The 26,828-nt window shown below is 36.3% G+C and overlaps 1 long non-coding RNA gene across 2 annotated transcripts in view; it reads left to right on the top strand.

The window, feature by feature from the left end:
- Nucleotides 1–776: 776 nt before the first annotated feature.
- LOC122793436 overlaps nucleotides 777–26,828 on the top strand; it is a 370,585-nt gene continuing 344,533 nt past the window's right edge. Inside the window, exon 1 of one of the 2 annotated variants that reach the window (XR_006363480.1) lies at nucleotides 777–1,351. This is a non-coding gene — a long non-coding RNA (uncharacterized LOC122793436). Of the gene's footprint in view, nucleotides 1,367–26,828 lie in introns of both variants that reach the window. The other variant, XR_006363481.1, reaches the window with a different exon arrangement.

The following is a 26,828-nucleotide window of genomic DNA, read 5'->3' as shown; positions in this document are numbered from 1 at the left end:
TGCTCTTATTTTAACAAGTATCATATTTTAACAAATATCCACGCTAAACAAATATTTATACTGAAGACGAATCCTACTTGAAGTTGTTAAAAAAGAGTTTCAGCATTTCATCCAGTTGTTTCCTATTGCACTGACAGCTTAACTCTCAACCATTCAGGAACAAATTTCAACAGAATCAGAGACAAAGACAGAAAAATTCAGAGAGACTTTTAAAATATTAGCACTATAAATTTGAGATATTAGACTAGGTGAACATGAGTTAATATACATTTTCTGAAGGAAAGTCTAAAACTCTTAATTATTGTCAGTATTTAGTAAGTGCAATTTACCACCTTTCCTCCAAAACTCACCAGGTTTAGGAGGGATTAAGAAGGACAAAGCTAAAATCCATATCAAAACCAGGGACAGTTGAAAGGTATAATCCTCCTTCTGGAGACAGAAAACAGAGTTATAGGTGTCCGCACGTTCCCCCTCCTGCGGCTATTGGATTTGGACACAAGCAATTATCCAACAAAAGAACACGTTTTAGAAACTTTCTTCAGCTGACAGCTAATGCCAGCTATTACTCTACAGAACACCTGATAAAGAATTACAGAACAATATACCAGATGTCCGGATATTTAAAAAGAGTTAACAAATATAGTGGAAAATATTTTACAATAAATGCATTTTACACTGGTTTGGCCATAGTTAAGAACATGCCTTATGATGGTAGGCGAGCATGCGCAAAGGAAGAGAAAAACAGCTCTCTACCCACCCACCTAAAAGAAGCTGCATCCATTTGCATTTATTTATTCATTTGCACCATTTTTCTGAAGTAGTAATAAGTTACGCCTCAAAACACCGTGAGTAAACCTATGAACCTAAAACTTAAGACACACGGCTGCATCTTAATGTACATTCTTCGGCAAAAATCTGAGGAAGCAAGTAAGAACCCAGAATAAAATACATTTTTTATAACGGGTACAATTAAAACTCACTTTCCAAAGGTGCGGTTCTTAATATCAGTTTAACGGTATTATAAATGTAAATGCTGACCTAAAATACGGCCAGCGTGCATTTTACAGCCCATAAGCTCATCTGTATCCTTATTAATTAACGAGAAGCGGGCGGAAACTGAAGATGTAGGAAAGGCTTGTTTGTTTACATCACACTACAAACTGCAGTTCGCCTTTTAGAGCCTGCGTCCTAAAGACCGTGGGAGTTTTAGAAGTTTGTGTCCACAGCAGCTGATGCTGACCTTGTGCTGCGTGACTTGAACCTTAAGTAGTGCGTGTGAAGCAGCTCTTTTATGTTCTTTGAGTCACTCGTCACCTAAAGAGATTGGCACTTACTAGGTGAAGCACCCAAGGTAGGGGCTGTAGAGGTCTGTGTGTTTTGTTACTGTGGAGTTTCATACCAAGGTGTGTAGTAGATCGTGGAAGATTGGACGTGGAGCGGGACTATTAGTTTGATGTGTTTTGTATTTGGAAGATTACTTCAAGTAGTTACCCGTGCGTCAGTTGTGTATGTGATGTGAGTCACTTTCAGTTTCTAAACTTCTTAGCCTAGCTCAGGATTTTTTTCTCCGACAGGTTTTTAGTAATAAAAGGCATGTATGGGAGCTTTATTATGTGAATTACTTATTAACAGTAAACTTGTTGTGAGGGAAATAGCCAGTGTGACTTGGTTGGGGAATGTCCTCTTAGTTACTTAGCCAAAGAAGAGCTTGTCAAGGGCTTGTCAAGGGTTCTGCGAAAACGAAGTTAAAACGTTTGATGGTTACTTGTATGGATTATTGGTCAGTAGAGAATCTTTTTTTTTTCCTCGGGGGGAGAGTGTTAGTGTAAAATTAATCAAGCCTTTGCGTATCCTACAATTTTGAAATCTGCTTTTTGAGTAGATGTGGAAAAACGGTGGTTCTGACAAAAGTTTATTACCAGAAAACTTTTGAAGGAACTCTGTGTCAAAATCCATGTGAATAATGTTATACCGTAGCTGTAGGACATGCCTCTCAAATGCTATGATTTTGTCCTCATTCTTAGCCTTGTGAGATCTGTTTATTTTCAAGTTAGACTTTGTGTAGGAATACATACATCATTAAATAACCAACGTATGCCCATACAGAGACTCCTGTCAATTGTCATTAACTGTATATAGTTTCATGTATGAAGTCCTTTTCTGTCCTGAAAAATGTGAAAGGTTCTCCTGTTTCTGACCATTTGCTATCATTTTAATGGCTGGTGCTGTGATGTTTACCTCTCATAGTTGGAGAGATATGTTTGCTGTCACACTGCCATGAATGACTATACTAATTGTTATAGGTTATTATCATGGGTTGTGATCAGCTAGGTAGTCTTCCCAAATGTTAGAAAGAAATCGTGTCCAGATCAAGTGTTATGAAAGTTCACATTTTGAAGCACACTGTCTTTCAAAATACAGTTTTAGCATTTTTTAAAGGGTAGTATTATAGGTTGTCAATATTGTCAGGAAGTCACTATACAGAAAATTTTGCTTTTTGAGTTGTGTTAACCTTGGGGTTGATTTGCAAAGGATTTGCAGTGGGCCAAGCCATCTTCCTTTACAGCAATCTAATTTTCAGACTCCAAATTGTTTTCTTAATAGTAGCTACATTTGACTAGACGGGGATATTGATTCGACGTTGTACACTTGTTTGAACTGCTATCTGTATTATCTTTTTTCTTCAGCTGGAGATATGAATGCAGTCATTGATCGTGTTTCATGTTGCATTTCATAAAAATGGTTTAAGGCTGTCTTGGTCTCTTTATTATGAATGAAAAAATGTCTGCCTTCCATTTTTTTCGGTAGTAAATGTGTGTACTTTTTCGTTCTCCAGCATGATCATTAAAATGCTATGTCTCTATTACAGTGAAAAAATATACATGTACTGTGTGTCACTTAAGTATGTGTGTTTCCACATTCTGTGCCAGGCATTTTCGTCTTCACTGTGCTCATTGGATTGGAGTAGAATTTAGTGACTGCATTCATGAGCAAACATATTTATTACTTTCATATTATCAGCATTTGACAGGTACTGTTGTCTTGAAACTTTTGAAAATTAAGTTCTGCAGGTTTAGTCCTTACTTTTAAACGGCCATAGTATAGTATGGCAGTACTATAAATTGGAAGAAGTATTTATGGAACAGTATAATGTCAAATAAGACCTTTCAGCAGTTGGCTGAAAGCTCTCGGATTATGTAGCCCAGGCGGGTATGACTCTAGCCCTGAGCAGCATCCTATCATCACCCAGAATGATACCACAGTACAAGCAGAAAATGATTGATTTAAACAACTGGCCAAGTTTCTGGTGTCTTTCTAAGGGAATCCAGTATCTGTCTGCCTGGGATGACATGATTGACAGACCTCAATGCTTTGTCAGAGATGGCCTGCATCTGTCACCCCTGGGCTTCCGGATACTGGCCAAGGCTCTTGCCACTCCTATAGTGCCTTTTTTAGGTGGTGTTCCAAAGACCAAATTACCACCGTAACAGCTATGAACAAATGCAATCTGAGCGTCATGTTGCTCAACGCTAGAAGTCTAAATCTCAAAATGCACTCACTCAAGGCCCTCCTTAAAATGGAGAACATCGACATTTGTGCTGTAACAGAGACCTGGTTCATGGCAGCAGAAAGCACCCCAGCACTACCAGGCTATAATTCATTCCACACCTTTCAGCCACAGAACTTGGACCGAAGCTCCAAAGGCAGTGGTGTTTTCATATTCATAAAGGATGTGCATACCTCCAGACTGGTAGCTCAGCATAATGCATCAGAGATGCTTCAGATGCAGCCAACATTGGGTAAGAGAGCAATTCAGGCCGTAGCCTGCTATAGGTCCCCAACCATGTCCCAACACTCACACTCCATGTTATAAGCACTCTGGAGAATATTTGGCTCCAACCTAACACTGTCTTACTAGGCAACTTCAACTACCCTTCCATTAACTGGGTAAACTACTAGTGTACCAATACACTTGCCCACCGTTTCCTGGAGTTCATTAATTCCAGTGCCCTGGACCAGCTCGTTCTCACTCCCACTAGAGGTAGCAACATCCTTGACCTGGTCATTTCTAACATGGGTGACTACACCAATAGTCAGCTCCTCCCTGGTTAGATCTGACCACAAACTAATTACTTTGGAAATCCACATCCCTCCCACCCACCCAGCAAAGGTAACCACCATGAAAAACTTCTCCAAAGCTAACTTTGGGATCCTAAAAACTGAGGTGGCTAACTTCAAGGTACCCATGCAAATTGAGAATAGTTGTGTGACCACAGAATCATACACCAATGCACTGTACGAACACATACACGAATGCATGGATCATGGACCAAGATACTCTCCTCCAAAAAAAAAGGAAGCCAATCTGGTGGTCCCTTGCCATAAAGAAACTCTACAGCAGAAGGAAGAAACTGATGTGGAATAAGGTGAAGTCCCAAGACTGGAAAAACTCCCTTATCTGTCTCAACAAAAAGTTGAGATCCCTCATCAGATCCTCTAAAGCTAGGTATGAAAACAGAATCACAGCAGATAGTAAAGACAACCGCAAGGCCTTCTATAGTTATGTAAAGAATCTCCATGGCAATACCCAGGTTTGCTCTGAGCTACTGCACAATGGTACCTCCTATACCGAGCCAACAGATATTGCCAGCATACTGGCCGACATATTTGGTGCCAACTCCCCCCCCCCCCCCCCCCCAGGACCAATCACAATACCAGTATATTGCCAGACAGCCAATATTACTGCTGCACAGGTTAAAACAGCACTGTCCAAGGCCAAGAATACAGCTTCTATGGCACCTGACAATATCCCTGGTTGTGCTGTACATGAACTACAGAGTGAACTGGCATCTCACCTGTGTGCCCTGTTCAATCACAGCCTCACCTCAGGCTTTGTCCCTGCTGAATGGCACACTGCTACAGTCATCCCTCTCCACAAAGGAGGAGTGACTACAGACCCTGGGAACTATCGCCCCATTAGCCTGAGAAGTCTGATATGCAAAGCTATGGGATGCATCATCATGGATCTAATAAACAAGGATATTGGGAATCTCCAAACTCTGGATCCCACACAGTTTTGTTTTGTGAAGGGTAGATCATGCCTGCTCAACTTGGTCGACTTCTTTGAGTCAGTCGACAGAGCTGTGGATGAAGGCAAGGTGGTTCATACAGTCTGCCTTGATCTGACCAAGGCTTTTGATACCATTCCCCACTCAGGAATTATAGAAAAATTCACTAAGCTTGGCATCAACCCCTATATCACTAAGTAGGTTGAAAACTGGCTCACAGATAGAACCCACAGTGTGAAAGTAGCTGACTCTAAGTCAGACTGCCCATCTAGTCACAAGTGGAGTCCCACAGGGTCCTAGGTCCTCTCCTGTTTGGTATCTACTTCTCTGAAGTCCAGGCCAACACGAAGGGACTCTGGCTGACAAAGTTCGCAGACGATTGCAAGTTGGGAGCTATTATCAACTCCCCAAGTGATGTTGACATCCTATAGAATGGCCTCACTGTGACCAACGACTGGTGTTAGAACCATGACCTTAAGCTCAATGCCAAAAAATGTGTTGTCATCCCCTTTGGGAAAAACCCGGTTCCCATGAATTACCACATTGATGGTAGTGCACTGAACACACAAGGCGCTATAAGAGCTCTGGGAACACAGGTTGACAGCAACCTCTCTTTTGATCACCACATTGCCACTGTGGTCAGAAAGTCCTTCTATGTAGCACATCTCATTACTAAGGGTTTTGCATCCGGGAAGAAAGAGGTTATTGTCTCCCTCTACTCCTCCCTCATTAGGCCAGTCATCGAGTACAATGCCCCATTTGGCATGTACCTCACTAGACACCTGCAACAACTGGAAAGGCCACAAAAGTACCTCACAAAGAGGATCCTAGGCGTTAAAAACACTTGTCCTATATGGACAGACTCAAAAGACTCCAACTATTCTCGGTCTCATATCGCCTACTTGGAGGAGATCTCTGCTTGACTTACAAAGCTATGTCTGACCCAGCTGTGTTAGAAATGCTACATCTAAAAAAATCCCAATCCCTCTGAACCACACGTTCCAGAGACCTCCGCCTCATTACCACATTTAACAGAACATGCTGGAGGGACAGGTTCATAGCCCAGAGACTGCCCATGCTATGGAATAGACTTCCCATACATGTCAAGCAGAGCACCTTGCTGATGCTCTTCAAGGGAAGGGACATCTTGATGAGTGGATAGGAATTAGAAAATTCACCCCGGGGATGACTCCTGTGGCTCTACTCGACAGAAGCCCTGGGAACTAAGGTTGGGTGGCACTGTGTCAGGGTAATCCTATGGCTAGGCTTGTAAAGGCCCCAGGGCCATTAGCCTAGTACACACCTATGAAAAGTCTCATAATAGAGGTCTAGTGAAATAGGAAAAGTTTGCCACTTTTTATAAATTGGGAATTGTAGCAGTGTTTCCTGCAAAATCAGTAGAATAACCCCTTGACAACTGGATCCTGTAATTTATTTTTCATTCTAGCATAACCAAGCAGTTAATCTCATCACTTAAGTGTAAGCAGCCTATAAGTACTCAAGAAAATAGTCAATTCATTCCAAGTGACTCAACCATCATCTAACCTGACTGTGATATTTCTAAGTAATCAGCCTCTCCATACTCATCTCATGAAACTCTTTTTGTAAAGTAATATTCTTTTACAGCTGAGTAGGAGTGATGGCCTCTGTCTCGTTCTCTCCCTCTTTGTCTCTGTACTGCAGTATTTTTGCTTGCTTTTGCCAGAGGAAGCAATCATTCATGTTAAAATATTTTTAAGAAAAGTTTTGAAAAGTTTTATTGATTTAATATTCTATATATATATATATATATATATGTGTGTGTGTGTGTGTGTGTGTGTGTGTGTGTGTGTGTGTGTATATATATATATATATATATATATATATATATATATATATATATATATATATATATATTTTTTTTTTTTTATTTATTTTATTTATTTATTTATTGACATTTGTTAACCGGGTTTGTCCAACTGGGCTTGTGGCCCATTTTCAGTGGAGACCCGAGGAGAAAAGCTCCAGTAATACATTTTAAAACAAGTACAATTTTAAACAATATTGATATAATAGCAGTTATAGCAAAACGATTTACATATGTTGGGTTACATGCATAAAGTTAAAGTTGCATTAAAAAGAAGCTAAGTAACAATTTTACATTGATATAGTTCAATAGGTCAATATTAAACATTTTTTGTTTGTATAAAATTGTGCAAATGCATAGTAGACACATTGGAGAGAGAGAGAGAGAGATGTAATGAGGTACAAGTATGGTCCTTTTGAGGGTACATAAAGGGAAGGAAGACTAGGTAGGGTCATGTCATGGGCAGGTTCTGGAATTGAGAAAATAAGCTTTTAGTTCATTTTTAAAGTGTGAGGTGTGGGAGATTGAACGTAAGTCAAGGGGAAGTTTGTTCCAAATATGGGCAAGGGAGTGTTTGTAGGGTAGTTTGCCTACTGACCTTTTTGGGTGGTAGATATCAAGTAATTGTTGGTTAGAAGTACGGAGGGTCCGGGATGGGATGTAGATGGAGACTAAGGAAGATAGAGATGGACAGAAGGAGGGCTTATAAAGAATAGAGTGTAGCATATGAAATTGATAAGATAGCAGAAACTGGGGAAGTTCAAGCCATTGAATAGAGTTTAAAGAAATGCAGTGGTGTGAGTTGTTTGGGGAGTTAGTAATGAATCTGGCTATTTTATGGTAAGTCTGTTGCAGTTTGTTTAGAGTGGTGGCCTGGATATTGGTAAGAACTGGGGCAGCGTATAAGAGGGAGGGGAGGAGGAGTGCCTGGCCCAGGGTAAGTCTAGATTCAGGGGTTAGGAATTTTTTGTTCCGATATAGCAGACCTAGTTTCTGTTTTTTTTTTTTTTTATATACATTGGAGTATGTGTAGGTTGAACTGGAGTTCGTCATCGATAATGACCCCTAGGAGTTTTGTGTGGGTGTCAGGTTGGATGTTTTGTATTGTTAGAAGATGTAATAAAAAAGGAGGTTTTGTGATGAGAGAGAACGGGGAAGGAAAAGTAGGAGTTTGGTCTTTTTGGGATTTAGGATCAATAGGTTGTGAGAGAGCCATTGGATAGTAGGGCCTGTTGGGTCAGGGAGTGCAGTTCAGGAATGTTATTTGAGATGGATATAAGTGTGGAATCGTCGGTCCTACTGGATAAGGGAGGATTCTTTGCATGAGATGTAAAGATCATTGGTGAAGATGTTAAACCAAAGGGGTCCCAAGATGGAGACTTGGGGAACACCAGTGGAGATCGGAAGGAAAGGTGAGGAGGATGAGAGCCATTTGACAGATTGTTTCCTGCCAGATAGGTAACTATTAAACCAGGCAAGTGTGGAGGGGGAGAGGTGGAGATTTGCGAGTTTGGATAGTAGTAGAGGATGAGAGACATTATCGAAGTCTTTGGAGAGATCTAGGAAGAGACAGGAAATGAGTTTATTGTTGTCTAGGGCCTCTGCAATGATATGAGTGAAGGAGAGGAGGGCAGTGGTGGTGCTGTGGTGAGGACGAAATCCATGTTGGGTAGGGGTAAGTAAGTGGTGTGTGAGGCGGTGATTGAGAAGCTGTGAGTGAATACATTTCCTAATATCCTGGAGAGGGGGGACAGAATGGCAATGGGTCGGTAGTTTGAGGGGTCAGTGGAGTTTCCACCTTTATGAAGAGGGATAATGAAGATAGATTTCCAAAGGGTGGGGACAGTTGATTCCAGAATAGATCGATTAGTATAGATACAGGATAGGCAATTGAGTCAGCAGCAAGTTTGAGGAATGTAGGAGATAGATTGTCAGTGGAAGGAAAGCAAGGTTTTAGCTCGAGTAGTAGAGATTTGATGTAAGTAATGGGAACTGGCTCAAAAGAAAACAAAGTTGTGTTAGTGGGACTTGGAGAGGTGGGTGTTGAAGTAGAGTTTGGCTTAGAGGTTATCAGATTTTCGATGGAAGAGATAAAGCGCTTTTTCAGCAGGGTAGCTGTTTCCTGAGAGGAAGAGTTAGGGTATGGGGAGGGATTAGAGGGCTTTCCAGGATAGAGGATGCTGTTGAGAGTTGACTAAAAGTTTCGAGGATTGGATTTGTTGTTAAGCTGAGCAGAGCTATAGTATAACTTTTTGTCATTAGTTGTATGTTTTTTTGCAAGGTTCCTCAGTTGTCTGTATTTTTGAAGAAAAGGTAGTTGTTTAGTTTTAGTCCAGGTTTTCCAAGCATGATCTCTTTGTTTCATAAGGGGCCTAGTCTCTTTGGAGAGCCAGGGAGCATGGTTTGATTTTACTCTGATCTTCCTAGAGGGAGCTAAGGAGTTTAGAGTATTCACGAAGATGCTATTGAAAGTGCTTACAGCATCGTTTAGGGGGAGGTGTTTTAGGATGGACCAATCTATGTTGTGGAGAATGGAGTTAAATTGGGATGAATTGAAAAGTCAGTAGTTTTCGACAGTCTTTGATAAGGTTGGGTTTAGGAATATGGGACTAGTGTCTTAAGATGGTGGTAGGGAGATGAGCACTGAGGGAGTCAGGTAAGGTGGTGGGATTGTGGTATTGGTGGGGGGAATTGGTAAGGATCCAGTCTATGATGGAGCTGGAAGTGGAATTTTTATGGAAGCGAGTGGGAGATGTTATAAGTTGGTGGAAGCCGTGTAGGTGGATACTGAGTTGGGGGGAGTCAGTTGTGAGCTTGGACCAATCAATGTTGACATCACCAAGGATAAGTGTCTCATATGGTATGTTGTGGGAGAACCAGGATAGGATGTTTTCAAGAATGGGTATAATATATATATATTTATATATATATATATATATATATATATATATATCACACACACACGCACACACACTCTGAAAGACATTGACTATCACATTCTGTTACACAATGCTAGAAAAGCATTCAAAGTAATGTGTAATGCAATTAACAATTTTAAAAATCTTGGTATTTTTATACCAACATTTCAAGCCTATCCCAACAACTAAAAGTCTTAGTACGATTTACAGATCTTATTCTAATCACTTCTTTTTCAGTTTTACGTAACATTGCTGTTAAACTTAAACTTAGCCATGCTATTCAACTCCTTTATTAACTCCATAACAAAACTTACCAAGACCTTCCCAAACAACAACTCCTCCCCCCTACTCAGCTAACTAAACTCCTCTCTAAGCTTTAGCCAGGCTCCAGTGCCCCATGACAACATCCCCTCACTCTTTCTAAAATTCGCAGCAGACTGCATCGCCATCCATACAGGAATCTTATGTTCCTAAACAGTGGCGTACAGCCTTCATCCTACCCCTCCACAAAGGAGGCAAAAATAATAGTATCTCCAACTTCCGGCCCATAGCCATTCTCTCACCTATTTCAAAAATACTTAAGAAATGCATCCACCTCCAACTCATGCCATTCCTTACAAATAACCAACTCCTCACCCCAACTCAACAGGGATTTCGTCCGGGCCATAGCACAATAGCTGCTCTGCTCTCCTCTCTTTCCTAGACATAGTAAAATATGCCCGTGACTCTGGGGAACTTGTATCCACAGTCCTCCTTGACCTCTCCAAGGCTTTTGATACTGTCTCCCATTTCCATCTCCTAAACCACCTTGCTAATCTTAATCTCTCACACAACAACCTTGCCTAGTTCAGCAGGTACCTCTCTGACCGATCTCAGGTCGTAAAATGGAAAACTGGCACCTCAACCTTACTCCCAACCCCAACCGTTGTCCCCCAAGGATCTATACTCTGCCCAATGCTATTTAATATCTTTATTAATGACTTCCACACAGCTGTTCCTAATACCAAGATAGTCTAATATGCAGATGACTCAACTCTAGTCTGCTGTGCTTCTGACCTCCAAGTACTCCAAACAAAAACCCAAACTGCTTTTTTCACCACTGGGAACTGGATGCTTCAAAATCACCTCTCTCTAAATGCCAACAAATCTAAAATTCTATTATTCTCTCCCTCTGAATCTCACCCTCTTGACAAAACCTCCTTCAGTAGTGAAGTTGGCATGGCTGATAATGTTGAAGTTGTTCCTTTTGCTAAACTTCTTGGGGTCACTATTGGTGAACATCTCAAATTCGACACCCATACTCTGCTAAACATTAAGAAAACATCAGAAGCTTCGCATGCTGTACAGGAACTCCCATTTTCTATCCCCTTCCACAAGACAGCTCCTCGCCACTACCTACTTACTACCATCTCTGATGTATGGTGCACCTCTACTAATCAACCTATCTTCCTCTATCTCCGCTAAACTGGAATCCTGCTACAACAAAATCTCAAAGTTTGCCTCCAAATACTCTACCCACCAGTGCATACCTCTCCAACTATCTGGACTACCTCCAAATCACTACAGCCCACAAAATCATTTTTAAACCCACTAAGTGCCCTGCACTAACTAATATCTTACCATTATATACCCCTCACAGAACTCAAAGATCTGCTCACCAAAATGTCATTTCTGTATACAAACCAAACCATCCCTCAGGTCAGCTTCTCCTATCCTTTTCCTTAGCCAAAAAATGGAACTCTCTTCCTCCCTAAGAATTTCTCAAAACTTTGATCACTTCAAAACCCAGCTCCATTCCTATCTCTCCAATAACAGGAAATGCACTTGCACTCTACCTACCTAATTGATGAATACATACATATACATAAACTACCTTCCACCTTACCCAATAGGAGTTCATTCATATGTAATGTTTTCTTACAAATGTTTCTTTCATAGCATTCTCAGAAGATTTAAAACCTCAGTATAATGATGACTCTGTATTCTACCTTCCACCTTACCCAATAGGAGTTCAATCGTATGTAATGTTTTCTTACAAATGTTTCTTTCATAGCATTCTAAGAAGATTTAAAACCTCAATATAATGGTGACTGTATTATTGACCTCTAATTGTAGTTGCATGTAAATATGCACTGTATGCCATACTGTGTTGATATTCTACTGTGCTTATGTTTTACTACATAATTTTAACTAATTGTTTAATTGTTACTACATTGTCACCATAATTAAAAAGAACTGGCACGTTCTCACAGCTGACTCTACCATATTAGACATCGTAGGTGAATTCCCAAGATTTAGCTATAGGAATAGCAAGAATCTTAAGGGACTTTTATGTAAAGATCACAGTCTTGACATCAAAAAGAAAGAATGTAAAAATGAGCTGAGTTTTGGGATGTTCCCTTGTGGTAGATGCAACATGTGTGAGGTAATAACAGATGTAACTGTTTTGCCATCCTGTTTTGGACTATAGGTTTATACCTAAATTCTACACTACATGTGAAGACAGCAATTTAATGTATCTTGCAACTTGTGCTCCATGTCCTTGATTTTATGTGGGAATGACATCAAGGAGACTCAAAGATAGGATTTATAACCACTTATATGACATCAGACGTTCTAATCAACAAAATGCACTTGCAAAACATGTAGTCACTGAAAGAAATCATCACTTAAATTTTAGAGTACTACAGATTGTAATGGCCAATAAAAGAGGAGGTGATTAAAAAGAATTATTTAGAACTGATAGAGTTATGTTGGATATTTAAATTGTGTGCACATATATATCCGGGCTTAAACAAATTTTTGAGCATCAAACCAGTGTTGGATGCACGATCACGCAAATTAATTTAGTTTAATAGAATTTGGAATATATATATAAAATATTTATATTTTTGTTCTTTATATGAAGTATAGTTTACATTCACATTTGTGTGGACATGTACACACACACACACACATATATATATATATATATATATATATATATATATATATATATATCATCTGATAGAGTTCATCTCACAATATTTTATTTTATTTTCATTTTTATATGTGTATGTCTATATATATATATATATATATATATATATATATATATATATATATATATGGATCACCTTTATATCCTCGAAATCGCGTTTCGCCGACACACTAATCACCGACACCAAAAGACAGACAACAAAAAACACCGACAACGCAAAACACCGAAAACCATTACACCAACACACTACACGTAAACAACACAGTACACTACATAACATATCCACTATCCCTAACCCAAACCCTAACCCTAAGGTCCGACACTACCGCACACTTACCCTACCTGCACCCTAACCCTAACTCACTTACCCACCCCTAACCCCAAGATCCGACACTACCGCGCACTCACCCTACCTGCACCCTAACCCTAACTCACTTACCCACCCCTAACCCCAAGGTCCGACACTACCGCACACTCACCCTACCTGCACCCTAACCCTAACTCACTTAACCCACCCCTAAACCCACAGCCCCTCACTATCGCACACACACCCTACCTGCACCCTAACCCTAACTCACTTAACCCACCCCTAAAGCCACAGTCCCTCACTATCGCACACTTACCTGTCCGCTCCCTAACACTAAATCCCTCACTCGATCGCACACTTACCAAGTCCGTCGGGTTCTCACCTTGTCGGTCATCTGCGTTGTCGGTGTTTTCGTCCCGTCGGATTCCGTGTCGGCGAAACGCGTTGTCGGGCATCTGAAGGTGACCCATATATATATGTATGTATATTTTCATATGTATTTTTACACATTTTTATGCCTTGTGGTTGATGTTTAGCACATTTAATGAAATGCATAGCCATATAAACTTAGAGCTGTTGAATATAATCTGTCTTTAAGACATGATATAGTAGATGTTTCATGGTTAATATATATCTAAATGCATAAATTACATGATTGAATCTGCATCCAGAGTTTAATAGGATGATTAATTAATTGCTTTTTAGTGTTTCTAATAAATGTGTTAGAGTAAATATAGGAAGTAGTAGTGAACTGTTTTTGTAAGATCTGAAGAAGCGTGCTTGTTGGCACGCGAAAGCGCTTATCTTTGTGTCAAGAAGAATACATTTTATTTTTATTGCATCTCATTGTGGTGGTCCTATATTGTTCGTTATATATATATCGCTGTTTCTTTCTTGATTTGGACCTTTGGGCCACAATTATACCTCTCTGCTACTACATTGTTTTACCTTTTTATTTGGTATTATAGTGGCCACAGGACCTATATTCAGTCACTAGAATTGGATTATAATCCCATCAGAATGGATTTGAACATGAAATGGAACAACATTTTTGAACAACGGAATAATCCATTCCTGAATCTGGAATTGGAACACTCGTTGATGCCGCCTTTTACAGGTACAGTGGATAACTTGAATGAGTTTAATAACCTCTTGAGAGAACTTGAGAATGATCTATATAAATTATAAAGACTGATATGGCAACGCAGACATATGGAAGCTAGTATGCACTTTCATATAATCCCACATGGGATGCGAGTGCTTTGCATGCCTACATATGGTGATAGCCATCCTGAACTCTTAAAAACATGGCAACAACTCAATATAGAACTTGGCAATAGCTACATGAAATTACTTATTGATTATTTTTCCCCGATAGAGAATGAACTGAACAAGAAAGTAGAGGCTTTGAATAAAGATCTACGCTTGCGTTTTAAAGGGGAAATGTTTGAGGCTAAAGTAGATAACATGTATATGAATGTTTCCATGTATAGTGACAGATTGCAACAGATGAAACATCGTAAATTGCAACGTGACTACAAGGACTTTATTTCAGGTCATGTATTTGTTTGTTTGGCCTAAGAATAATATAATAATAATAATAATTCTAATAGCTATGCCAGTGCTGTTTCACAATCCATCCATACTGTTTCTACTGATGATAACATGAACAGTAGATCTCTAGTTGATGGTGTTGCCGCTTTAAATGAAAATATTTCAACGAGTGATACTATAAGTGAAGAACGTTTGCCTGACACGTCATTGAGTGGTGTTTTTGAACTAGCAACTCCTTCAATGACGGATACTCCTCCACCTAACCAGCAGGCTTTATTAAATCATGCGAGTGGCAGTATTTCGGGAGCTAGGCCCAAGACAATATCAATGGGCATAGAACGTTTTTTACCCTACCCGATGAAAATACGCACAGTGTCCAGAACAAGGTCCAACAGTCGAGGATGTCCATCAGTGGGAATCCAGAAACCAGACGCCGTACAAGGAACTGAACTTTTTGGTTTTTAACTTTTCCAGTTATGAGCTAACTTCAACGGACATATCATTATTGAACAAAGGTTTGTCCTTTATTCCATCTCAAGGTAGTGATTTGAGTAGTTTGCTCACAGACTTGAGAATGTTTGGGTGCTCTGTTGCGCTAAAATTGATGTTTAAAGATAATTGTCATGTTGTTTTGAGTAGTGTTAATAGATTAAAACGCAAAAGTTCTGTTGCGCTAAAATTGATGTTTAAAGATAATTGTCATGTTTTGAGTAGTGTTAATAGATTAAAACGCAAAAGTTCTTTTGTTCCTAGTTCACCAACACATATTGAATGCTTTATTAAGATGTGCGAAAAAGAGATTTTTATGAGTATTTTTCTACACAGACACGTAGATGCTTGTTTTTTAATTTAAGTAAAGAAAAACAAGCATCCCTATCTTTTTTTCAGAAAAAAGCTGATTTATCTAGCAAACCAGCAGATAAGGGTGGGGAGGGTGGTGTTATTTAATACAAGTGACTATGATGAAGCAGTGTTGGAGATGTTACAAGACACTAACACGTATATTAATATTGATGATGAACACTATAAAAATATTTTGAAACAAATATATGATGATTTATATTATCTTCTTATGTGCAGACAGGTTGATCAGGAGCTATATGCCTATTTTTTAGTAGAGTCCCCACTGATTCCCTATATAAAAGGGTTACCAAAGGTTCATAAGAACATTTTTCCGCCCCCAATGTGCCCTATTGCAACAGGAGAGGGATGGATAACGGAGACAATGTATATATATATGTATGTATATATATATATATATATATATATATATATATATATATATATCTTGAAAGCAAATTAGGCCCTTTAGTGAGGAATATTTCTACCATCCTAAAAGATACTTATCAGCTATTAGAGGAATTAGATCGTGTTTTCTGAACAGTTACTACCAACAGGCTGTCTATTGGTCACCTTAGATGTTAAGAGCCTGTTTACATCTATCCCTAATGAATATGGAATGGAAACCATCAGGGGTATTCTGAATGTAATTAGTACATTCAACAATAATTAACAGTTGTTGATTTGCACATTACTAGACATTGTCTTATCCAATAATGTTTTTATATTTAAAGACCATTTATATTTGCAGAAATGGGTTGCCATGGGCACCCCATGTGCGAATACTTATGCAAACCTTGTGGTATACTTCTGGGAGAAAGTGTTTTTATTTAATAGCCATTACTATTCACATGTGCTCTTATACAGACGTTTTGTGGATGATCTTCTTCTGATATGGGATGGTGATTATTACTATGTTACATGATTTTGTGGGATATTTAGAATCCACAACAGATTTCTTGAAATTTACTATGTTATGTTACAACTTGAAAGTAGATTTCCTAGATATAGTCATTTCTAAGTACACACAGGGTTGTTTATCCACTACTCTGTATCGGAAGCCATGTTGGAAAAATGCTTTATTACATTTCAGAAGTATGCATCCCAGGTTTGTTTTTCCTAATATTAAGAGCCAATTCCATCGATTAAAGAGGATCTGTAGGGACACTACAGATCTATATAAACAGAATGTATGGAGAGCTTATTGTTGGATAGGGGATATAGTAAACCTTTGCTTGATAAAGCAAAGGAAACTGTTTTTACAGATATTAATAATTTGGAGACTAAGACAAAAATGACTGGGGCTTATTGCAACAGATACAATATGGGCACTAGTGTAGCTTTTATTACCAGATATACAAATGATAATAGAAACATTGTCACCATAATTAAAAAGAACTGGCACGTTCTCACAGCTGACTCTACCATATTAGACATCGTAGGTGAATTCCCAAGATTTAGCTATAGGAATAGCAAGAATCTTAAGGAACTTTTATGTAAAGATCACAGTCTTGACATCAAAAAGAAAGAATGTAAAAATGAGCTGAGTTTTGGGACGTTCCCTTGTGGTAGATGCAACATGTGTGAGGTAATAACAGATGTAACTGTTTTGCCATCCTGTTTTGGACTATAGGTTTATACCTAAATTCTACGCTACATGTGAAGACAGCAATTTAATGTATCTTGCAACTTGTGCTCTATGTCCTTGTTTTTATGTGGGCATGACTTCAGGGAGACTCAAAGATAGGATTTATAACCACTTATATGACATCAGACGTTCTAATCAACAAAATGCACTTGCAAAACATGTAGTCACTGAAAGAAATCATCACTTCAATTTTAGAGTACTACAGATTGTAATGGCCAATAAAAGAGGAGGTGATTAAAAAGAATTGATAGAGTTATGTTGGATATTTAAATTGTGTGCATATATATCCGGGCTTAAACAATTTTGTGAGTATCAAACCAGTGTTGGATGCACGATCACGCAAATTAATTTAGTTTAATAGAATTTGGAATATATATATATAAAATATTTATATTTTTGTTTTTTATATGAAGCATAGTTTACATTCACATTTGTATGGACATATACACGTGTGTATGTGTGTGTATGTATGTATGTATATGTATATATATATATATATATCATCTAATAGAGTTCATCTCACAATATTTTATTTTTATTTTCATTTTTATTTTTATATGTATGTGTATTTCTATATATATGTATGTATATTATTATATGTATTTTTATATGTATTTTTACACATTTTTATGCCTTGTGGTTGATGTTTAGCACATTTAATGAAATGCATAGCCATATAAACTTAGAGCTGTTGAATATAATCTGGCTTTAAGACATGATATAGTAGATGTTTAATGGTTAATATATATCTCTAAATGCATAAATTGCTTGATTGAAGCTGCATCCAGAGTTTAATAGGATGATTAATTGCTTTTAAGTGTTTCTAATGAATGTGTTGGAGTATATAGGAAGTAGTAGTGAACTGTTTTTGTAAGATCTGAAGAAGCGTGCTTGTTGGCACATGAAAGCGCTTATCTTTGTGTCAAGAAGAATAAATTCTGTTTTTATTGCTTCTCATCGTGGTCCTGTCTTGTTCGTTTTATGTATGTGTGTGTGTATATATATATATATATATATATATATATATATATATATATATATATATATATATATATATATATATTACTGTTTTCTTACAAATATTTCTTTCATAACATTCTCAGAAGATTTAAAACCTCAGTATAATGGTGACTCTGTATTATCGACCTCTAATTGTAGTTACGTGTAAATATGCACTGTATACCATACTGTGTTGATATTCTACTGTGCTTATGTTTTACTACATAATTTTTACTAATTGTTTAATTGTTACTATGTCTGCTATGTTTTGTGGAGCTTTACTCCCCGGGCCTCCACTGAAAACGGGCTCCTTGAGCCCAATGGACCTCCCCGGTCATCAAACTGAAAATAAATAAATATATTCTTTAAACATAGGAACTGAGTTTGATTTCCAGCCACTGCCAGGAGACTCCAAAACACATTTTGTTGTTTGGCTTTTACAGATAAAGTGAGAAATATTCATAGTATTGTTGATCTCGTTAAAGAACAATTCAGACCATAACCCCCTTAAAATACATATTTTTTCCCAATAAACATGTAATGTTTTGCAGTCCATAAACGTGTGTGCCCAGTCAGCTTTTACATCTTTACCATATATCTAGTTACCTGAAAACATCATTTTGCTAAATTTAGAAATTCTATAAGGGCTTAAAAACATATTCTGTATGTATATTTCTGCATAAAAACCTTTGAGTATAAACTTGAAGATGTTTTCCTAACCAGCTTAAGTAACATAGGTTTATATTTAGCAATTGAGTCACTCAATCCACTGCTGTCTAAAGTTCCAGAATTTTGCTTCATACTTATTATTTTTAATTAAAATATATAACTTGGACAGGCTTGCTTTGTAGGTCATGTGACAATATGAGGTATTGCCAGCTAGACCAGGAGAAGTAGGGGAGTGGATGTGTAACATACACCAGCATAGCTGGCTGGAGTTTTGCAAAGAATTGTCATTTGTATATCAAACTGATTTTGTACAGGTGTTTGTGTTGAAAATGTACCAAAAGTGGGTCCTGCTGGACAGAAAAGAAATACAGTGCAGTCTGATATACAGGTCTAACTGTTGAAGTGAATATATTTTAACAGAAGATACTAGAAGCTGGACTGAGATTAACCTCTTCTCTAACTTTGAAAAAGGGCATGAAATTAAATTACCTGGTTTAGGCCATAAAGAGATATAAGACAAAATGTCTGTGAAAACCAAGACCAGGAATCATACTGTATTGTCCTTTGGGGTGAAGTAATTGCTACACTGGAAGGGTGGACTTTTTTGAAGTGGTTTTATAGCTTCCAGATGCTACAACACATCTTAGCAAAGCTTTGTGTTATGTGCATTATGACACCATATGTGCTAGATTAGTAAATGGGTAGTATGGGAACCAGATGACCAGATGTGTGTGATGTCATTCTGTAAGCCAGCACTGACATGATGCTTTAATACTAGATGAGACAGAAGTCTCATGGCAGTCTGTTTTTGAAACCTGACAAAGAAGGATCACTTGCCGACTTCGTCTTGCCTTGCTCTAGTAAGTGAACTAGGGGATAGTAATTCTTTCAGTCAGGAAAATGTAGTGAGATGAGTTAAGTATTGGTTTTCTGTATCTGTGTAAACCTTTTCATCTCTGATATTTTTAATATTTCCTGTGATTGAAACTCTGGTGTTTACTGTAAATAGATATTTAGTGTTTTCATGTTCTTTTATTATTGAATATATTTACATTTTCATTGTGGCTGATCTTTTAGAGAATATTAATCTTTGAGAGTACTATATTCGTGACACTGTGGACACTTCTGAAAGCCTTGCTGGAATGGTCAAACACTACCAATTGTATTAGTATTCATTTTACTCTATATAATTGAATACCCTTGTAAGAGCCTTAGAGTAACTGGCTTTGGAGTGTTCTGGTGGCAGTATCTACCTTATAGTCTGGGCAGAGTGGACATAATTGGTAAATGTGTACCAACCTTTCTCTGTGTGTGTCTGTGAATATCAAATCTCAGAGTGCATCAGCTACGTGGAGCAAGGACACAGAGCACTGGTTTCACAGAGCGAGTGGTGGAGGACTTGGCTTGGAGCACTGGGCTGAGGACTCAATTGTACAGCTGTGGTCAGTGTAGACTCTTATTTGGGGCCTGGCTTGGAGAGAAACCCAGCCCCATAATGGGAGTGTGTTCCCTGTATGCTCTTAAGGGAAACTGTGCTTAGTGCAGAGAGCTGCATCTGAAAACATTGTGTGTACCTATTTTTGTTCCATTTAAAAATCCCTCATCAGTGTCTGTGGCGAGGATTGAGGCTCCTTGATTACTGGCCCAGAGGTGGGACGTCACAGGTCACTTTACCTTCGCTGACAGCACACATAGTGGTCATACAATGAGGGAATAATGTCCTGTTCCTTGTCACTTTTTATATTACAAATTCTTACAAATTAATTTAATTTCTTACTGATGGATAGTAGCTTATTAGAAAATTCATCCAACTTAAATCCTTCATTAAACATTCTGGAGACTTGGCTTTCCCTTTTTCAAAGCAGTCGTACCATAACACTAATTCATTCCTTTTTAGTAAATTCATTTTAATATTCTGAATTTTCACAAGTCTAGAGGTGTATGCAATAGGAAAGCATGAAAATTTCCATTTTAAAATAAAATGTATGGGGTTTTATAATTGATTTCATATATGCAGAGTGTAATGATTGAAATACGTTTCCGTCTAATAAGTTTTATTACCAGATGAAAGGATTGTTACCATAATTCTAATTTATCATATTTAATAAACTTAGAAAAATGTATAATCTATTCCTGAATGGTTTTCCATTGAATACTATAAGTCGAGTCTAACCAGAGTATTATTCCAATGCTACAAATGTAAACCCTATATTCTGCATCAGGGAAGCTAATATCGCCATACTCCCAAGCAATTCTCCGCTTTTTAGGGTATTGTAGGAATAAATTCACCATTTTTTTTTCCATTTTTATTTTTAAGTTTTTGGCCAGGTATTACAGCAATTGAATGATTGTGTGTGTGTGTGTGTGTGTGTGTGTGTGTGTGTGTGTGTGTGTGTAAATATATATATATATATATATATATATGTGTATATATATAATGTGTGAATCACTTTGAGTAATGTAGTCATAATAAGCACTAACCTATGCTCCAGCACAAAAACACTCATTTCATTTTTTAATGAGTAATATTTCAATTAAAGTTTATTGTATCTTGATATTTTTTATTCTCAAGTATTTTAATTCTTGTCCTTTCCAAATGTATCTTTCTGATTTTAACACTAACATTTCATTTTTATGACTTCTAGAAACTTTTCAATTTCCTTGTCTTTTTCTTCAGTTGAATAATTTAAATATCCAACAAGTCCAGAAAGAACAGTCAGCAGAAGCAATAATACGTCCTTTATTAGACTACAGCTCACCAAGAATCAGAACCAGAGTGTAACTCAGAAAAGATTTAAGCGCTTTCATCCACCATCATGTGGACTTCTTCAGAATCAGTTAAACAATTATAAACACACTATTTAAATCCATTTTGGCGCCAATTCAAATTGATTTCTTTAAAGAAACAAAATAAAACAATAATTAAAACTTCATTAAATAATGCTTTCAACTAACAGTATATACTTTAAACTGTATTAAAATACTTATTTAAAATCTGCATTGCATACTTCATATAGTTTACATCTTATGCATAACATTTAAAATATAAACAATCTAATATTTCACTTCATGTTTGTATGTATTTCCTTTCTAAATATACATACGGTTCACCCAACCCTATGATCTATGATAGATGCATTCTATTAATAATACAAAATAATAAACAGTATATTAAGCAATATATATATATATATATATATATATATATATATATATATATATATATATATATATGCTTATATGATGTTAAAAACATTTAGAGAAATAAAATAAAACAAAACTGTCTATATACAACAATACGTAGGAATACAACTATCACTGTTACCTAAATCCATATACATCCAATATATAAAACACAATGATACTAAAATCTTGCCAGATCCTAAATATATGTAAACATAAGTAGATTGCCCAAATAAAAACCAAAATATAGCAATAAGCAGCATAGCAAAATTAAATAAATAACTATAAATACTATATACAATATTGGTCCTTAGCCATAATATGTTATAAAAATGGTTTTAATGAAATATAATCATTACATCCAGGAAAGGTTGATGTTGATGCATCCATTAATATTTGCCACTTGGCCTCCCTCTCAATCAATAATTCTTTCATATTACCCCCCCCTCATGTTCATCGTAACCGTCTCCAATATAGCAAATCTAAAGTAATGTGTATTATCTGTATTATGTATATGCCTTACTAAAGCATTGGTGTTATCTCCCTTCTTTATGGCATATAAATGTTCATATATCCTTTTCTTTAACATGCGTTCAGTTTTTCCTATGTAGAAACATGGGCATATTCCACATTTCGCCATGTATACTGCATTCTTTGCATTGCAATTTCCTTTTTTAAACCTTACTTTAGTTCTATTTATATTTTCCAAGACTAGTCCATCCCCTTCATAAATTACAGGACAGTATACACATCTGCCGCATTTTCACATGCCCCCTTGATATGCAGTTATCTCATTCACTCTTTGAGGTCTTTCCAATATTTGTTTTAAATTCGTACCCATTTTATACACAAATCTAGGAGTATCTCCAACTATTTCCCTCAAGTTCTGGTCCATAGTAAAAATGTTCCAATATTTTGTTAATATGTCCTTAATATGAGTGATTTGAGGTGAAAATTCCATAATACAAGCTCTTTTATAGTCACTCACTTCCTCTATTACTACCTCTTTCTTCACTGGCCTACCCAAAACGGGTATAAATTTCTTCCCCCATTCCTTTATGACATAACTTTTTACTTCCTTAATTAAACTAGGAGAGTATCCTCTATTCACAAATAGTCTGCTAATAAATTCTATTTCTTCTAACATTACATTATAATTTGATGTCATTCTCGCCGCTCAAATGCACTGTCCTTTGAAAGTACTTTTCTTTGTTTTAAACGGATGGTTACTTGTGAATTCCAAGTAATTATTGGAGAAGGTATTTTTTCTATATATGCGTGATTCAAAGCCATTCTTATTACTAGATATGTATGTATCCAGGTATGATGATCCTTTATCATGAAACTGATAAGTAAATTTCAAAAACTGACTGGTATTGTTTAATTATTGTATAAATTCATCAATCATATCTACTGGTCTTTCCCAAAGAATAAATATGTCATCAAGGAATCTAGAATAAAGTCTAATATATTTGTAATACTGACTTTTGAAGACTTTTCCCATTTCCCAGTCTAGCATCACTAAATTTGCGTATATTGGGGCACATGCTGTTCCCATAGCAACTCCTTGTGTTTGTCTATAAAATTCCCCTTCAAAAAATATATAATTATAATCTAATATGATGCTCATTAACTCCATCACCACTAATGATTGTTCCCAGTCCAGGTCAGAAAATTTTTTTATGCTATTAAAAAAGCTGTCCATACCCTGTTCTTTAGGGATACATGAATATAAATCAATAACATCTACTGCTATGAGAGACAATTGGCAGAGAAAATGGGATTGGAGAACGAACGAAGGAAGACACCGGTAGGAATGGTACCAGTACCCGAGAACAACAAGGAACAATTATCAATAGCAAGTTTATCTAGCGCGAATAGTGTTAATAAAGAAGAACGTGTTATTGACAATACAGACCATTCAAAGGAAGTTAGTACTGATGGAATTATACATGAAAAAAATGATTTTAATATTTATAATTATACTGAAATGGAAATCAGTAATGATTTTTTTACATTATTCTCAAAGGGTATGAAATTTGTCCCCTGTAAAAACTTTAGAATAGTAGATAGCATTATTGAATTGAAGAAGTATCTCAGAAAATTGAATTTAGCCATTTATTTTAAAAATACACCAATGATGAAAGAAACAAATAAGTTGAAGAAAAAAAGTAAATTCATCTCTCCTAATAACCCACATGTGAATGTATATGAAAAATTGGTGACTAGGGACTTGTATGCATTAAAGAATTGTGTAAGGGGAAAGGATAATCAAGTTAAAAATAAAAAATGTATGACATATACCAATAATTTGAACAAAGAGGAGATAGATCTTTTGCAACGAATAACATCTGATCAATCAATACGAATAATGAAACCTGACAAGGGAGGAGGGATAGTTATATATGACCAAGGAGACTATGTTAACAAAATGTATAATATATTAGTAGAATCGGGCAATTATATTACGGTATCCATAAATGAAATAAATATAGGGTATAGAAGAATAGGCATGTTTCTAGAAGACATGCTGTTAGAAGGGAGAATAAATATGGATATATACAATTATATGGTAGTTAAAAATCCTATTTTAGCTACCATAATAGGAGTGCCTAAAATACATAAAAATCACTTGGACCCCCCTTTTAGACCCATTATAGCAGGGAGTCATTCTAAAACATTTCCTATGAGTGTAGTCATTGACACTTGGTTAAAACACATCTATAGCAAAATTCCTCACTTAGTTAAGATTCTTGGATGTTCTTAGAGAATTTAACTTCTGAGGTATGGAAGGAAGATTTAGTGTATATAACAATAGATGTTATTGATTTATATTCATGTATCCCTAAAGAACAGGGTATGGACAGCTTTTTTAATAGCATAAAAAAATTTTCTGACCTGGACTGGAAACAATCATTAGTGGTGATGGAGTTAATGAGCATCATATTAGATTATAATTATATATTTTTTGAAAGGGAATTTTATAGACGAACACAAGGAGTTGCTATGGGAACAGCATGTGCCCCAATATAAGCAAATTTAGTGATGCTAGACTGGGAAATGGAAAAAGTCTTCAAAAGTCAGTAATACAAATATATTAGACTTTATTCTAGATTCCTTGACGACATATTTATTCTTTGGGAAGGACCAGTAGATATGATTGAATTTATACAATATTTAAACAATACCAGTCAGTTTTTGAAATTTACTTATCAGTTTCATGATAAAGGACTGTCATACCTGGATACATACATATCTAGTAATAAGAATGGCTTTGAATCACGCATATATAGAAAAAATACCTTCTCCAATAATTACTTGGAATTCACAAGTAACCATCCGTTTAAAACAAAGAAAAGTATTTTCAAAAGACAGTGCATTCGAGCGGCGAGAATTACATCAAATTATAATGTAATGTTAGAAAAAATAGAATTTATTAGCAGACTATTTGTGAATAGAGGATACTCTCCTAGTTTAATTAAGGAAGTAAAAAGTTATGTCATAAAGGAATGGGGGAAGAAATTTATACCCGTTTTGGGTAGGCCAGTGAAGAAAGAGGTAGTAATAGAGGAAGTGAGTGACTATAAAAGAGCTTGTATTATGGAATTTTCACCTCAAATCACTCGTATTAAGGACATATTAACAAAATATTGGAACATTTTTACTATGGACCAGAACTTGAGGGAAATAGTTGGAGATACTCCTAGACTTGTGTATAAAATGTGTACGAATTTAAAACAAATATTGGAATGACCTCAAAGAGTGAATGAGATAACTGCATATCAAGGGGGCACGTGAAAATGCGGCAGATGTGTATACTGTCCTGTAATTTATGAAGGGGGTGGACTAGTCTTGGAAAATATAAATAGAACTAAAGTAAGGTTTAAAAAAGGAAATTGCAATACAAAGAATGTAGTATACATGGCGAAATGTGGAATATGCCCATGTTTCTACATAGGAAAAACTGAACGCATGTTGAAGAAAAGGATATATGAATATTTATATGCCATAAAGAAGGGAGATAACACCAATGCTTTAGTAAGGCATATACGTAATACAGATAATACACATTACTTTAGATTTGCTATATTGGAGACGGTTACGATGAACATAGGGGGGTAATATGAAAGAATTATTGATTGAGAGGGAGGCGAAGTGGCAAATATTAATGGATGCATCAAATTTTCCTGGATGTAATGATTATATTTCATTAAAACCATTTTTATAACATATTATGGCTAAGGACCAATATTGTATATAGTATTTATAGTTATTTATTTAATTTTGCTATGCTGCTTATTGCTATATTTTGTTTTTTATTTGGGCAATCTACTTATGTTTACATATATTTAGGATCTGGCAAGATTTTAGTATCATTGTGTTTTATATATTGGATGTATATGGATTTAGGTAACAGTGATAGTTGTATTCCTACGTATTGTTGTATATAGACAGTTTTGTTTTATTTTATTTCTCTAAATGTTTTTAACATCATATAAGCATATATATATATATATATATATATTGCTTAATATAATGTTTATTATTTTGCATTATTAATAGAATGCATCTATCATAGATCATAGGGTTGGGTGAACCGTATGTATATTTAGAAAGGAAATACATACAAACATGAAGTGAAATATTAGATTGTTTATATTTTAAATGTTATGCATAAGATGTAAACTATATGAAGTATGCAATGCAGATTTTAAATAAGTATTTTAATACAGTTTAAAGTATATACTGTTAGTTGAAAGCATTATTTAATGAAGTTTTAATTATTGTTTTATTTTGTTTCTTTAAAGAAATCAA

The sequence above is a fragment of the Protopterus annectens genome, chromosome 2.part0, assembly GCF_019279795.1.
Source record: "Protopterus annectens isolate FY-2018-M chromosome 2.part0, PAN1.0, whole genome shotgun sequence".
NCBI classification, from domain to species: domain Eukaryota; kingdom Metazoa; phylum Chordata; order Ceratodontiformes; family Protopteridae; genus Protopterus; species Protopterus annectens.
Note: the sequence above shows the minus strand (reverse complement) of the source record. Positions and strands in the feature narration are given on the sequence as shown.